Source organism: Vigna unguiculata, chromosome 6 (assembly GCF_037176805.1).
Source record: "Vigna unguiculata cultivar grain cowpea cultivar isolate G323 ecotype 2 chromosome 6, ASM3717680v1, whole genome shotgun sequence".
NCBI classification, from domain to species: Eukaryota; Viridiplantae; Streptophyta; class Magnoliopsida; order Fabales; family Fabaceae; genus Vigna; species Vigna unguiculata.
Window position 1 is genome coordinate 20405335 of NC_140797.1, and position 16985 is coordinate 20422319.

At 33.0% G+C, this 16985-nt stretch overlaps 1 long non-coding RNA gene across 1 annotated transcript; it reads right to left on the reverse strand.

Moving 5' to 3' along the window:
* Positions 1–2364: 2364 nt before the first annotated feature.
* LOC146885651 (uncharacterized) lies at positions 2365–3098 on the reverse strand. Its single transcript, XR_014995702.1, has 4 exons — positions 2987–3098; positions 2809–2890; positions 2629–2727; positions 2365–2546 (listed from the first exon to the last, which is right to left on the reverse strand). It is a non-coding gene; the product is annotated as an uncharacterized LOC146885651 (long non-coding RNA).
* Between the last annotated feature and the right edge of the window lie 13887 nt (positions 3099–16985).

The following is a 16985-nucleotide window of genomic DNA, read 5'->3' on the forward strand; positions in this document are numbered from 1 at the left end:
TACTAGCTTGAGTGGATCATTAATTAATAGCTTTAAGCGGGATGATATTTAAATTTATGTATCTTCTGTAATTCTGATGGTTAAAGCTCCTATATAACTTGAACCATTTTCACCAATGAAAGCAAGCTGAGTTTTATTCAGAAAATAAACGAGTTTTATCTCATCTATCTTACTGAGAGTGATTCTCCTAAGTTCTTGAGTAATTCAAGAATCCATCAGTTTAATCAAAGGTCCTTTATCCCTTTGTGTGTTTCAACTCTTAGGCGTATCTTCCATTCTTGGAAGTGTGATGTCTATCAATTTCCGTTACATCTTCTTTTATGTTTCCATTTTCTCATTTTAAATAATTTCTCAAATTTCTTGCTTTTTAGCATTCCAACAATGATAGATCAGTCAAACGAATTGAACCCCGTGGATTCACATCATTTGGTATTCAGAGCCTAGCTATCTAGATTTCGAATAGGAAAGGAAGTTTATTATACAAAGTGTTTAACCGAACGCCATCCATGTTTAGTTGCATTCGATTACGGAAGCGAAAACAATCTTGTGAGCCAAAGATTGGTGGAGAAACTCTAGTTACCAGCAACCTTTCATCTGGATCAAGCATGGATCAAATTCATTACATGGCAATGTGTGAAAGAGTATTACGTGATATTGCTCCCATGGACTCTTGTCATCTTCATTGGGATGGGCATGGCTTCGTTTTAAAACACTTCATCTTGATGAACCTTCGCTTTATTTAAGGCATGAGGGACATCAATAGAAGTAGCAATTTATGACACCAAGACAAGTCAGTAAGGATCAACGTACGCTGAAGGAGAAAATAGAAAAAGAAAGAATAGAAAAAGAAGTAATATAAACTGCAGAAGGAAGGGAAAATAAAAAAAAATGGAACTAGAGAAAGTTTATTCGTCTATGTTTTCTCTACTACAGTTTGTGATGTCATTTTACAGGAACAAAAGGATAAGCATGTGAATGAAACACACCAACTTCCATGCTTAAAAAGGAAGCTTGTTCATAGTGCTTTATTATGCATTTGGTCTGTCGATAAGGGGCAAACTCGTCAAACACAATGCGTGGAATTATTTATTGTTACATATCAAGGTCGGGTACTGTTGCCAAGAAATGTTATCGACGGATTGCAACCATTGGAAAGTAACAAATATCAAGTTGAATTTGATCCTGGAAGAAGAGCATTAGTTTCAACTTGTGAAAAAATAAAAGTCCTTCCCAAGATCATAATAAACTTACACTAAAACTAGTGTCTTAAGATTCGGGACAAATCTTCTCGAAGAAGGAGGGTATGATGTGAATTGCATATGGGTCAAATGGAGGATGACTAATGCGCCGTGTTGATGCAGTTTCTTTTATTTAAATAAGGGTCCAATGCTTTGTAAAATTGGCTGACCAAATTGTGTTTGTGCTTAACCAATTAATGGACTTTAGTTTGGCTTTATCTTCAAGTTGAAATAAGGGTCCATATGCCAACTTAAGAACCAACCTTTGGAAGATCAAGAGGACCCTTGCTCAAAGTTTGTGGATGACTTTTGGTAGCCTTAAATTCAGTTACAATCAACCATTAAATAGCTGATTGTTATTAGCTTGAGTGGATCATTAATTAATAGCTTTAAGCGGGATGATATTGAAATTTATGTGTCTTTTGTAATTCTGATGGTTAAAGCTCCTATATAAGTTGAACCATTTTCACCAATGAAGGCAACACTACGCCAAATTTGGCAATAGACAGCGTTTTTTTTCTTAATGGATAGCACTTTTTAGGCGCTATCTATTGGAGCGGTATCTATTAATAGACAGCGCTTGTAAAAAAGCGCTGTCTAATGACACTTGATAGATAGCGCTTGTCTAAACAAGCGTTATCTATATATTTTTTAATAGATAGCACTTTCTTTACAAAATGATGTCTATCAAAGCTCTCATAGACAACACTTGACTGAATAAGCGCGATATATGAGAGTAGTTTTTCATCAATAGGTAGCGCTTTTTCAATTCATCAACAGATAGCGCTTGTTCAAACAAACATTGTCTATTTTTCATTAATGGATAGCACTTTTTCAATTCATCAATAGATAACATTTTTTAAAACAAGCGATGTGTATTGGTTTGATTATTTTTTATTATAATTTATTTAATTTTTTGTTCATTCTATTCTTCGACTCACATGCCTGTATAAAAACTTTGAACTTGAAATCAAGCAAAACTGAAATGAAAGGGCATTGAAATTCTTACATAGTTACACAAAAAACTTAATGATGTTTATATATTTTTAAAAAAGTATAATATTACATGAAAGAAATTAGCAAAAAAAACTAATATTTGTAGTACTCAACCATCTTGTTCCATTTTTGCTAGACTGTGGAGCCAAAACACTTTAGACAAAACATTGTTCCTAACCTTCCCTATTTTGTTATATAAGGAATTATACAACTAACCTATAAACATTTACTAATGAGATAAAAACACCAATCTTCCCTGACTTCAATGATTTGATTGTCAGAATATTGTTGACATCTGCAACTAGGAAAATACTACAACAAAGAAAAATAAAATAAAATTAGTCAATCAAAATCCTACTACAAATGAATAATACATACAATTAAGATAACTTACATCTATTGGAATTGTCCCTCCTTCACAATATGTGACAATTTCCTTCATATATCGACAAATGTAATACCCACAATCATGGCCGTTGGATTGTTTTGGACACTAGAAAACATCAATACAATTGGTATTAACCTTCAAATAAAACAACATCATTTGATCTTCAAATACACAATTGTAATTTACCTTAATTGGTGTCCATTTGATATTGCTTAACTTAGACTTTGAAACCATAGACCCTCTTTGAGCTCGGTAGGTTTGTATAACCCTTGTTAATAATAAAAATGAAGCATACATAAGTAAAAAAATATATATACAAAAATTATACATATATATGTGTGAATCACATTAAGAAGATTCTTACATGTCAAACAACTTCTTCAAATCTTGCCTCATATTAATGTCTTTCGCCAATGGGTCAAGATAATAAATTATCTCCATTTTAAGATTGATTCCGAGCAAGACCCAATGTTGGCTAAAATTGGAAATGAATAAACAAAATTAGATTTTGTGCATCTAACTTTGAAAATAATACATTATTGATAAAGTTAGGAAAAAAGTATTACCCTGTATTGATAGGAGCAAGAACAAACTTATTAATCACCCCATTGTCAAGAAATATACTCACTATTTTTTGCATTCTCTCTTTCATTGGTAGTTCATGTGTTGTTATTTGGGGTGATAAAAAGAAGAACCCCTTATGGTAGTTCTCTCTTTCTTTTGATATACAAAAGAAAGATATAAGAATTAAAAGTTAGTAAAATCATAAAAGCTACTCACCAAAGATTAAAGTCAATTATAAAAAAGTAGTATATTGTACCCGATATATATAGAAATTGTAGTTGCACTAAGCCATGCATAGTCAATAATTTCTCCAATAATTTCTGCATTAATGATTTCTTTATGTTCATCAAAACCAAATATGTCTTTCTCTATTTCTATTGCCGAAAGTGACTCAGTAGGCTTTAATTTCATATATGAAGAGAGGTAGTTGCACCATTAAGGAAGATTGGGATGAATCACTTTACAAGGAATATGTTGAACTGTCATTTTTCCTTGACATTTTCTTTTAGGTGCGATAGATTCATTCGTATTATTAATCTTTTTCTTTTTAGATAGAGTGGAATCCTAAAACATCATCAATTAAACAAAATTAGGTGATAGATAAAATATTTTCATAAATAATTATGAATTAATAAGGTTTGACAAACATACCGCATCAACAACCTGTAAAAGATTGATTGGCCATGCCACAAATGTACCTATTGCTTGTCCTATTGTCATTATGTCGTCATCAGCATTAGGTATAGGCAAGGATACATTTGGCTCCACAACAATATCTACACTAACTTTAACATGACCATTAGGTAGAGATCTACCATGTAGTGTATCACCTTTAACATTATGCAGTTTCCCATGGGCAACCAAGCAAAGTAATGGTGATGATACAAACAATTTACAACTTGAGACCCCCTACATTATAAAATATAATTATAAGATATAATGTTTAAAGTGACCAAATGTAGAGAGCTATTAGAAATTTAACATAAGCAAGTTACGCTAATGTAGAAAAGTTAGTTACCTCGGGAAAACTATTTGATGAAATTGTGCAACTCCCTTGGCCACTATTGACACCAATATCAGGTTCTTCTATGTTATTAGATGTGTCCTTCTTTCGAAGTGAATTAATCTCATTCTCCATTCGTGCCATTCTTTCAGCCATGTCTTTCATTTGAGTAGTCAATGCATCATGGTCTTGTTGTGTATAACGCTTTTTGGGCGGGAAATAATCTTTGTGACTGACTCCAAATCCTGTTGCCCTAACACGACCTGGATACTCTGGGACACATAAAGCTTGAGCAAGGATGTCTGAGCGAGCATTACTCATCTCTTCTGACTGTATAGTTTGTGACAATATTACCTACAATAAACAATAATCAAACATATCACACTTATTCTCATATCACACACAAACAAATATAATATGAAAAGATATTACTTACACATTTGTTCCAAACTTGCTGAACATCTTCATTTTCAATTTCCCCAGCCTTATTCACACGAGCATGCTTCCATAATTCTTGACGGGGAATATTACTAACATTTGACCCCAATTCCTTTATCTAAGTTTTGGGAAATATAATCAACCTAGTTACAAATCATATTAGCAAGTTATGTATTGTTTATTTATTGATATATTGACTTACCATTTCTTGTTCTAGGCGTGCATACCCCTTACGTGAACCTCTATAAGGGTACTTAGAGTGTGATGCTCTTTCCTTATTTTTTAAGCTCTTTTCCTATATAGAAAGATTGTAAATGTAATATTATCTACATGAATCAAAGGATAAATACATTGCATTTGAATATTATAGATTACCTGGAAACTTGTATCCATACGTTTTGCAACAAAGTCTTTCCAAACATCCTCACTAATCATTGATGCATACTTCTCAGGAGGCTCAGTAGGAGGATTCTCTATGTAATTTCCATTCTCATCCTTTAGATAAGTGTTGGCCAAGTTAGTTCTAAAAGTCCTAAGCAACTTACCTGCCTCCTTTAATACATAATTCTTACGACATGTATCAATATTAAAAGTTAACTGTAAAAGAAAAAAAATTAGCATAAAGAAGTTTGGGCAACCATAACACATACTTTAAAATAAGTAAGGATAATATATTTTACTTGTATATCATTCCAAATAATGTCCTTATAGGAACTCAAAGCCAAGTCTTTCCAATTATCACATGTTATAGGAACATTAGAACGGACAATGGATCCAAGATAACTAATGAAGTTTGTGCCACCAGGTTCAATTGGTTGACCTCTTGCATTCCATGAAACCTAATATCATGAATAAGCATATATTATTTTTCTAGAAAGTAAAAGATATTAAAGGATCAAATAGATACATTACATCTAATTTTCTTCCTTCACTTCTAGCTCGAATAATTTTCTTCATAATCACAACACCTTTCTTCCATTTTGCTTCCTCAAGAGGAAGATTATCATCTTCACTATGAGATGTCATTTACCTATAATAAAAGAGATTAAAAAAAAGGTTAGCATCGGTAAAAAGGGAAAGACATAAAAATATAAAGTTATAAATGTAAACCAACCTTTTCTTCTTTGTAGTCAACTTTAAATGATTAGGTTTCTTATTGATACAAAATGATGGATTTATCCAAATCCCTTCCTCATGGTCATCTCTTCTATACAAGATATCATCTGTTATTGGATCATCATCATATGATATGTCATATAAAGGATCATCCTCAATATTTGTATTTTCGTCCTCTATATCTTCATTGTGATGCTCATTTATTTTATTGGATAATAAAACAATTGACCAATTGACATCAACAGGATCAGTGACATAAAATATTTGTTGCGCTTGTGATGCTAAAATAAATGGCTCATCCTTGTACCCCACTTTATTAAAATTCACAAGCATAAACCCTGCCTCATCATGTCGAACTCCATTATTGTTATCAACCCACTTGCAACCAAATATGGGAATTTGAAATGTTTTATAATCCAACTCCCATATGTGTTCAAGTACCCCAAAATACGACATATTTGCATATATAGGAGTTCTATCCTTAGCACTTGAGATATGCATAGATTCAGCCACCAAAGTGACACCACTATTTTGCATTGTGCTTTGATTATCTCGTTCTTTGGTACAAAATGTGTACCCATTAATCATATAAGCACTGTAAGAGAAGACTTGAAAAGTTGGACCATTTGCTAACCATCTCAATCTATCAGAAATATTAGAGGAGTTCACATTTAACTCTGCATAAATGTGGCTTTTTACCCATTGTATAAAAGTTGCATTGTGTTCTCTACTTATCCAACTGTCAGTCCTAGTTGGATTTAATCTTTTTAGCATGGCTTTGTGTCTCTCAATATATGGTTCAACTTCTTCGTCATTGTGTAGAATATACAATTGAGCTTGTTCCCAATCTTTCCTCGATATGGTCATTATGGTCTTTCCAGTAATCCCCTCTCCTGAGGTTCTTGCTAAGTGTCGAGACTTTGGAAGTCCTATTGATTCAACATTAGAGAGGTAATCAGTACAAAACTCAATAGCTTCTTCAAGTATATATCGTTCCACTATACATCCTTCTGGTCGACTTTGATTTTTCACATAACCCTTCAATATCTTCATATAACGCTCCATTGGGTACATCCATCTCATATATGCTGGCCCACAATATTGTGTCTCTTTAACTAAATGAATGGTAAGATGAACCATTATGTCAAAGAAAGAAGGTGGGAAAAACATTTCAAGCTCACACAAAGTTACAATAATTTCTCTTTCTAGTGCTTGCAATTTTCCAGTGTCAATCACTTTGCTACAAATGGCTCTAAAGAAATAACATAGTTTAGTTATGGTCCATCTTACCTTTTTAGGTAAAATGGAACGTATGCCTATCGGTAGCAAATGCTCCATGAGAATATGACAGTCATGAGACTTCAACCCTTTTAGTTTTAGATCTTTAATAGATACAAGGTTTCTAATGTTTGATGAGTACCCCTCTAGAACTTTAACTCCTTGCAAAAACTTACAAAACACAAATTTCTCCTTTCTAGATAGCGTATAAGCTGCTGGTGGTAGATATTGACGTTTACCTTTCTTTATTGGTGCTAATTCTGTTCTAATTCCCATATCAAGTAGGTCCAACCTTGCATTGATGCCATCCTTAGACTTTCCAGGAACATTCAACAATGTACCTATCACACTATCAAATACATTTTTCTCAATATGCATAACATCAAGGAAATGTCTAACATACAAGGATTTCCAATATGGCAACTCAAAAAAGATTGACTTTTTCTTCCACCCAGATGTGACTAGATCTGCTGCAAAAGTTTTACCAAATTTGTTGTTTATATTCTTTACTTTATGAAAAACTTTATCACCAAACAACAATTCTGGAGGTCTACGTTCTTCTATTCTTCCATTAAATGCTTTTTTCCACCCTCGATAACGATGTTTTGAAGGTAAGAATCTGCGATGACCAAGAAAAACATTTTTCTTACCATGTTCCAATCGCACCCAATCTGTATTATCTTCACATATAGGGCATGCACACTTCCCTTTGATACTATATCCAAATAGATTACCATATGCTGGAAAATCATTAATTGTGCCGAACAACATTGCTCTTAGCTGGAAACTTTCTTCCATATAGCCATCATACACCACTACACCTTCGTTCCACATATCCTTCAAGTCTTCAATCAAAGGTGCCAAGTATATGTCTATGTCATTCCCTGGTTGTTTTGGGCCTGGAATTAACATGGACAACATCATGAACTTCCTTTTCATGCATAACCATGGAGGTAGGTTATATATAATCATAACCACAGGCCACGTGCTATGCGAGTTGCTTTGCATACCATGCGGATTTATTCCATCCGTAGACAAAGCAAGACGTAGGTTTCTTGGTTCTTTTCCAAAATTAGGGTAATCATAGTCAACTTTTGCCCATTGAGGAGAATCTGCAGGGTGTCGAAGCTTTCCTTCACATATCCTTTCATATGCATGTCATCTTAAGTTCTTTGCGTCTTGTGCATTATGATACATGCGCCTAAATCTTGGTATTATAGGAAAATACCATACCACTTTCATCGGTGCTGAATTTTTCTTGTAGCGTAATGCTCTACATTTAGGACATTTATCCAATGATGCATATTCATTTCGAAAAAGAATGCAATCATTTGGACAAGCATGAATCTTCTCGTAGCTCATACCAATAGAGCTTAACATTTTTTTAGCCTCATACATTCGACAAGGAAGTACATTATCTTGTGGTAGCATATCTTTCAAAAGTGACAGTAATTCAGTAAAGCTCTTATCAGACCATCCATTTCCTGCTTTCAAATTGAATAATTTTAACACTGCTGATAGTCTTGTGAAACTAGTACAACCATTATACAGTGGTGTCTTTGCATCCATTGTCAACCTATCAAACATTTGAGGACAATCTCGCATATCCTCTTCAATAATGTTTGCAATCTCCTCAACTTGGTCTAAGTCATATGTTGTGTCAGTCTCTTGTGGTGCATAACTTGTGCTATCATGCCCATTATGTGCTATATCATTTTTTTTTATTTTCACCATGTTTGGTCCAACATGAATAACTTTTATCAATTCCGTTGCATACTAAATGTGCTTCTAACTCATCTGCGTTCACTACCCTTGAATGACAACACTTCAAGCAAGGACAAATGATTCTACTAGGGTTTTTTGCATGCTCAACTGCAAATCTATGAAACTCTTTCACCCCATCTTCATATTCTTTTGATAATCGACTAGCAAACATCCATTTCCGATCCATATTTTCTTGAGCTATCATGTTAGTTACTATAATATTAGCTATATAGAAATCAAGATACAATATAATAATAAGACTCTTATTCCTAATCTAATAATTTTAATTTCTAAAACAGAAAGCTAAGGAAAATTCATATGCATACATATATTCTTCAAACTAACACCATTTCCAATAAGAAACTATAAAATAATATTCACGTTACCTCAACTTTGAAGACACTGTGATTTGTGTGTAATGAAAGTCAACAACTGCAAAATTTAAAGAAGAATAAAAATACAATTATTAAAAATGAAAGGATTAGTTAAATAATAGCATATAATGTTTCATCCACCAATATAAAATTTGTTTGAAAAAATACCAATAAATAACTAGTATACATTATAGTAATTCTAGTAATTTATTTACTTCAATATAAGTTTAAGATAAATAATACAACTGTTACGCAATGTCCTATTTTGATATATTTTTAAATTAAGTTTTATTATTTTTTATTTCTAATGGTTTATACTTAAAGCATGTTTGTATCGTGAGTCAACTTATTGGTTCAATTTATATAAACTTTTATATAAAGCTTTTATAACATAATATGCTACCAAACCTGTGTGATGAATATCTACTGACACAATATTCCAAAATGAAATTATGAAAATAAAACTATGCGAAAAAAATTCATATATACCAAACCAAATAAAGTGCACCTATTGATATCAAATACCGAATAAAAAAATTAAAAAAAAAAAAAGAGAAGAAGAAAAAGAGTGATAAGGATGAAATTTGTATGTAAAAAAAGAGTGAGGCTCCTTCACTACCTACATAGTATATATATATATGTATGTATATATATATATATATATATATATATATGTATATGTATATATATATATACATATATATATATATATATATATCATAATTAAGGAAAGAATAAGCCAAAAAAGAAAAATCAATACTCCTTGCCAAAATCTATTTATCATTTATTACCATTTAGTTCAATATGGTCAATGATACACTGCAAAAATCACTCATACCTAGGAATAGTGGTCCCTTGGTGCAGTGTGTAAATTGTTGATGACACGATTTAGCGTTATCTCTTTTTTCCAATGACCGGCCACACCTTTTTTTTAACTTCGGGGTCCAATTCTTTAACCAAAAAGCAACCCTTCTCATTCACCTTTCGAACTTTAAAGATAAATAAAATCAAAGCTTAGTTTCTGTTTTTGCACTAGTTCCCCTAATTAAGCAGTTGGATCAACAATTCAAAGGAAACAAAATGTTTTCAAATTTAAAATCTTAAAATATTAATTTTAATTTTCAAATTTCATTCACTTCAATAAGCAAATCATCTTATACCTTCGTCGAACAGGATTATTTTTCTCATGTACTAATGTCTCTAATCTAGTGAGTTTTTCTTGGTTTATCTATATTTGATTGACTAGAAAATAAAATGAAAAATGCAATCAAATAAAATGACATAAAAAAAAGTACTATAATGGGATCCCTGTGCCTTTACTTTTTAAAATCACATTGACATAATTTACTTCTTGATGTGTGTTGATATAATGATGATAACAAATTATTTAGAAAAATTATTACATATGTAAAATAAAAGTAGAAATTGTATTCAACTCTAAAAATAAAATAAAAATGTTGTAGGAAGGAGGGTATTAGTATGTGGTGAACATTGAAGCAATCAACATCTAATAAATTGGTGAAGCTGGTGGACAGACATGTGTAGAAAAGATAGATACAGAGCATGCCATGCATGTAATCCAACAAAACCAGCCAACAACATATGCATTTGTGCAAAAAAAAAAATAGCGTAGTGGTTTTCAAAATTCCTGTGTGTGGCGACTCATCTCTGCAAATATATCCTGCTTTTATAACTCATCTCAGTCCATAAAACCCTATATAGTTTAACTAAAAACACATCACTCCAGATTCTTCCGTAAATAGGCCAAGTTTAAAGCCTAACCAAAAATGGGTATTGATTTTGTGACACTTTTATATTCGCTTTTAAATTCCATATAAGTCTGACAAATGATTTTGAAAATTTGGATTTAAGCTTATAATTCATTTATAGAAACCAACTCCATGAAAACTATTTTCTCTAAATAGTTTTGTGAGATACTTAAATTCTACTTCTCTACTAATATCATTTTAAAGTTTGGAATAAACACTAATTGATATAATGATGATATGATGATGTTAACTTATCATATGTAAAGTAGATTACCTATGATACTCCTAATATAATAGAGGATTTTTCCTAAGAAGGAATATCATCAAATCTACAAAAGATTAGCCTAAACAAAACTAAAAGAAGTCAAAGAATCAGTGACCAAAAAAGTGATATCACTGATGAAGTGAAAAAGACCATACTTGATGAAGTATCCTGGTTGAAGCTTAATGTAAATCAAACTAAATAAATTGTATTAACCATATTTGCATCCCATACTCATGTTGATTGTTATTCTACTTTTTCATTTAAAGTTTGGGGGCCAAGATATTTTTCTGTTTGCCTGAAATTACAGCAATCACCAACTCATTTATAACCTTAGGTTCACTATCTTATTAAAATAGACAATCTCTGCAAAGTCATAGTATCATGTATAGGGGATGCTACTACTTTCCAAATGTAAGTACTTAAACCTTTTGGAAGAAACAGTTCGGATAAGCATTACTGCTAATAGAAGATATAATAATCTTTTGGAAGAAATAGTTCGGAAGAAACAGTTCGGATAAGTCATACTACTCTGTTATTTTTCCTACATAATTCACAACCTCTTTTCTTTTGTAGTTTCTTTCATTCACTAAGGGAATCTAATAATAGTCTATACATGCCAACCACAAGCATCAAGCTACATAATATATGATACAATTAAGGGCCAGGGGTGAATCAAGCTACATCATATATTATATTGTTTATTGAAGACCTAAGCAAGGATTTCAAAACTAGAAAAGAAAGAACAATCACTCTCTTTTCCTTCTATTGTCCACTGTAGGATTCCTCATATCATTTTTAGCTAGACCAGAGTCAAGGGGCATACTGTATGACATAGGAGAAGGAGCTTAGTAGGTGCTGTTGTGGCATCAACGCTTGTAGCAGGTACTGGTGGTAGTGCAGATATAGGTGCCCGAGCTGGAGTTAAAACAGGAGCAGGAACTGCAGATGTGGCACTAGGTTCAGGAAGTGATCTTGGTAAAATGTGTTTTAGCGGATTGTTCCTATAATTCTTCCAGAAGTAGAATTGTTGTCTATGAACCAGTTCCTAAAATACAAAGACAATGGTGTTTGGACAATTTGCGAGATACAAGTAAAGCTAAGCAACTATTTTCGGTTATTTATTTCAAAGATGTCCAGTAATGCAGGCCATCAACCTTATTAAATGTTATTTTCTCAAAAATACCTTATGTTCCACTAAAATTTTCCCTAATCCCCAGCCATTGCCAAACATGAGTCCCAATTTCTTGCCCTAGATTACAAACAATTTGAAATCCATGTTTTTCTTTCAACGATAATGCATATATATTGACATTGATGGCAAAGATAGATAAAAACAATACAAAGAATGAACAAAGATACAAAGAATCGAGGAGAAAGGAAGAGAATTTGGTACTCAATGAAGGAACGTGCAATGGTGAATTAGGCTCGTTGTCGGGTGATAGGAGAACTGGTTTGTTGTTGAAAAAATTGATGGAGAAGAAGAACGAATTTCCCAAACCCTTAATCGATAGTGCCCACTTGAAATATCAATGTTGTTGTGCTTGAAGGATGCGACTGTTGTTGCTCTGGTTGGAGACGCGGTTGCTCTGGTTGGAGACGCGGTTGCTATGGTTGAAGACGCGGTTGGTTCTACTGTGGTTGCAGACATAGCTGCTTCTACTGTGGTGGGAGATGAGGCTTTTATAGTTTTCGCGTGAGGGTTAGACGAAAAGAAAACACAAATGCGAGGCGCGATGGAATTTTTTTATGATACATAGACAACGCTCTTCTGCATAAACGCTCTCACTTGATTACAAAACGCTATCTATTTAATCTATTTAAAATGATTTATTTATTTTTAAATATAAATGAAACATACACAATGCATTTACGAAAGAACGATAAAGTGGAGAGGTTGAAACATTTTTAGTGGAGATGCTAAAATAAATAGCGCTTTTTTACTTAAAAGCTATATATTAACATAACGTAGACAGCGCTTGACTTTGTAAATGTTTTCTATCAATTTATATTAAAATATTATTATTTTTAAAAGTATAAAACAAACATAAATAGCGTTTTTTCTAATAAAGCGTTATTTATGTATAACGATTTTTATAGCATTTATGTAATAAAGCGCTGTCTTTTAGTATGTGTTTTAATACATAGCATTTAATTAAATAAGCGTTGTCTAAATAGCGCTATCTATTCCTAATTTTGGCGTAGTGCAAGCTGAGTTTTATCTCATCTATCTTAGTGAGAGTGATTCTCCTAAGTTCTTGAGTGATTCAAGAATCCATGAGTTTAATCAAAGGTCCTTTATCCCTTTGTGTGTTTCAACTCTTAGGCTTATCTTCCATTCTTGGAAGTGTGATGTCTATCAATTTCCGTTCCATCTTCTTTTATGTTTCCATTTTCTCGTTTTAAATAATTTCTCAAACTTCTTGCTTGTTAGCATTCCAACAATGATAGATCAGTCAAACGAATTGAACCCTGTGGATTCACATCATTTGGTATTCGGAGCCTGGCTATCTAGATTTCGAATAGGAAAGAAGTTTATTATACAAAGTGTTTAACCGAAGGCCATCCATGTTTAGTTGCATTCGATTACGGAAGCGAAAACAATCTTGTGAGCCAAAGATTGGTGGAGAAACTCTAGTTACCAGCAACCTTTCATCTGGATCAAGCATGGATAAAATTCATTACATGGCAATGTGTGAAAGAGTATTATGTGATATTGCTCCCATGGACTCTTGTCATCTTCATTGGGATGGGCATGGCTTCGTTTTAAAACACTCCATCTTGATGAACCTTCGCTTTATTTGAGGCATGAGGGACATCAAAAGAAGTAGAAATTTATGACACCAAGACAAGTCAGTAAGGATCAATGTTGGCTGAAGGAGAAAATAGAAAAAGAAAGAATAGAAAAAGAAGTAATATAAACTGCAGAAGGAAGGGAAAATAAAAAAAAAGGAAGTGGAACTAGAGAAAGTTTATTCGTCTATGTTTTCTCTACTACAGTTTGTGATGTCATTTTACAGGAACAAAAGGATAAGCATGTGAATGAAACACACCAACTTCCATGCTTTAAAAGGAAGCTTGTTCATAGTGCTTTATTATGCATTTGGTCCGTCGATAAGGGGCAAACTCGTCAAACACAATGCGTGGAATTATTTATTGTTACATATCAAGGTCGGGTACTGTTGCCAAGAAATGTTATCGACGGATTGCAACCATTGGAAAGTAACAAATATCAAGTTGAATTTGATCCTAGAAGAAAAGCATTAGTTTCAACTTGTGAAAAAATAAAAAGTCCTTCCCAAGATCATAATAAACTGACACTAAAACTAGTGTCTTAAGATTCGGGACAAATCTTCTCGAAGAAGGAGGGTATGATGTGAATTGCATATGGGTCAAATGGAGGTTGACTAATGCGCCGTGTTGATGCAGTTTCTTTTATTTAAATAAGGGTCCAATGCTTTGTAAAATTGGCTGACCAAATTGTGTTTGTGCTTAACCAATTAATGGACTTTAGTTTTGCTTTATCTTCAAGTTGAAATAAGGGTCCATATGCCAACTTAAGAACCAACCTTTGGAAGATCAAGAGGACCGTTGCTCAAAGTTTGTGGATGACTTTTGGTAGCCTTAAATTCGGTTACAATCAACCATTAAATAGCTGATCGTTATTAGCTTGAGTGGATCATTAATTAATAGCTTTAAGCGGGATGATATTGAAATTTATGTGTCTTTTGTAATTCTGATGGTTAAAGCTCCTATATAAGTTGAAACATTTTCACCAATGAAGGCAAGCTGAGTTTTATTCAGAAAATAAACGAGTTTTATCTCATCTATCTTAGTGAGAGTGATTCTCCTAAGTTCTTGAGTGATTCAAGAATCCATGAGTTTAATCAAAGGTCCTTTATCCCTTTGTGTGTTTCAACTCTTAGGCTTATCTTCCATTCTTGGAAGTGTGATGTCTATCAATTTCCGTTCCATCTTCTTTTATGTTTCCATTTTCTCGTTTTAAATAATTTCTCAAACTTCTTGCTTGTTAGCATTCCAACAATGATAGATCAGTCAAACGAATTGAACCCTGTGGATTCACATCATTTTGTATTCAGAGCCTGGCTATCTAGATTTCGAATAGGAAAGGAAGTTTATTATACAAAGTGTTTAACCGAAGGCCATCCATGTTTAGTTGCATTCGATTACGGAAGCGAAAACAATCTTGTGAGCCAAAGATTGGTGGAGAAACTCTAGTTACCAGCAACCTTTCATCTGGATCAAGCATGGATCAAATTCATTACATGGCAATGTGTGAAAGAGTATTATGTGATATTGCTCCTATGGACTCTTGTCATCTTCATTGGGATGGGCATGGCTTCCTTTTAAAACACTCCATCTTGATGAACCTTCGCTTTATTTGAGGCATGAGGGACATCAAAAGAAGTAGAAATTTATGACACCAAGACAAGTCAGTAAGGATCAACGTTGGCTGAAGGAGAAAATAGAAAAAGAAGTAATATAAACTGCAAAAGGAAGGGAAAATAAAAAAAGATGGAACTAGAGAAAGTTTATTCGTCAATATTTTTTCTCCTACAGTTTGTGATGTCATTTTACAGGAACAAAAGGATAAGCAGGTGAATGAAACACACCAACTTCCATGCTTAAAAAGGAAGCTTGTTCATAGTGCTTTATTATGCATTTGGTCTGTCGATAAGATGCAAATTCATCAAACACAATGCATGGAATTATTTATTGTTACATATCAAGGTGGGGTACTGTTGCCAAGAAATGTTATCGACGGATTGCAACCATTGGAAAGTAACAAATATCAAGTTAAATTTGATCCTGGAAGAAGAGAATTAGTTTCAAATTGTGAAAAAATAAAAGTCCTTCACAAGATCATAATAAACTTACATTAAAACTAGTGTCTTAAGATTCGGGACAAATCTTCTCGAAGAAGGAGGGTATGATGTGAATTGCATATGGGTCAAATGGAGGATGACTAATGCGCCGTGTTGATGCAGTTTCTTTTATTTAAATAAGGGTCCAATGCTTTGTAAAATTGGTTGACCAAATTGTGTTTGTCCTTAACCAATTAATGGACTTTAGTTTTGCTTTATCTTCAAGTTGAAATAAGGGTCCATATGCCAACTTAAGAACCAACCTTTGGAAGATCAAGAGGACCGTTGCTCAAAGTTTGTGGATGACTTTTGGTAGCCTTAAATTCAGTTACAATCAACCATTAAATAGCTGATCGTTATTAGCTTGAGTGGATCATTAATTAATAGCTTTAAGCGGGATGATATTGAAATTTATGTGTCTTTTGTAATTCTGATGGTTAAAGCTCCTATATAAGTTGAACCATTTTCACCAATGAAGGCAAGCTGAGTTTTATTCAGAAAATAAACGAGTTTTATCTCATCTATCTAAGTGAGAGTGATTCTCCTAAATTCTTGAGTGATTCAAGAATCCATGAGTTTAATCAAAGGTTCTTTATCCCTTAGTGTGTTTCAACTCTTAAGCTTATCTTCCATTCTTGCAAGTGTGATGTCTATCAATTTCCGTTCCATCTTCTTTTATGTTTCCATTTTCTCGTTTTAAATAATTTCTCAAATTTCTTGCTTGCTAGCATTCCTACAATGATAAATCAGTCAAACGAATCGAACCCTGTGGATTCACATCATTTGGTATGCAGAGCCTGGCTATCTAGATTTCAAATAGGAAAGGAAGTTTATTATACAAAGTATTTAACCGAAGGCCATCCATGTTTAGTTGCATTCGATTACGGAAGCGAAAACAATCTTGTGAGC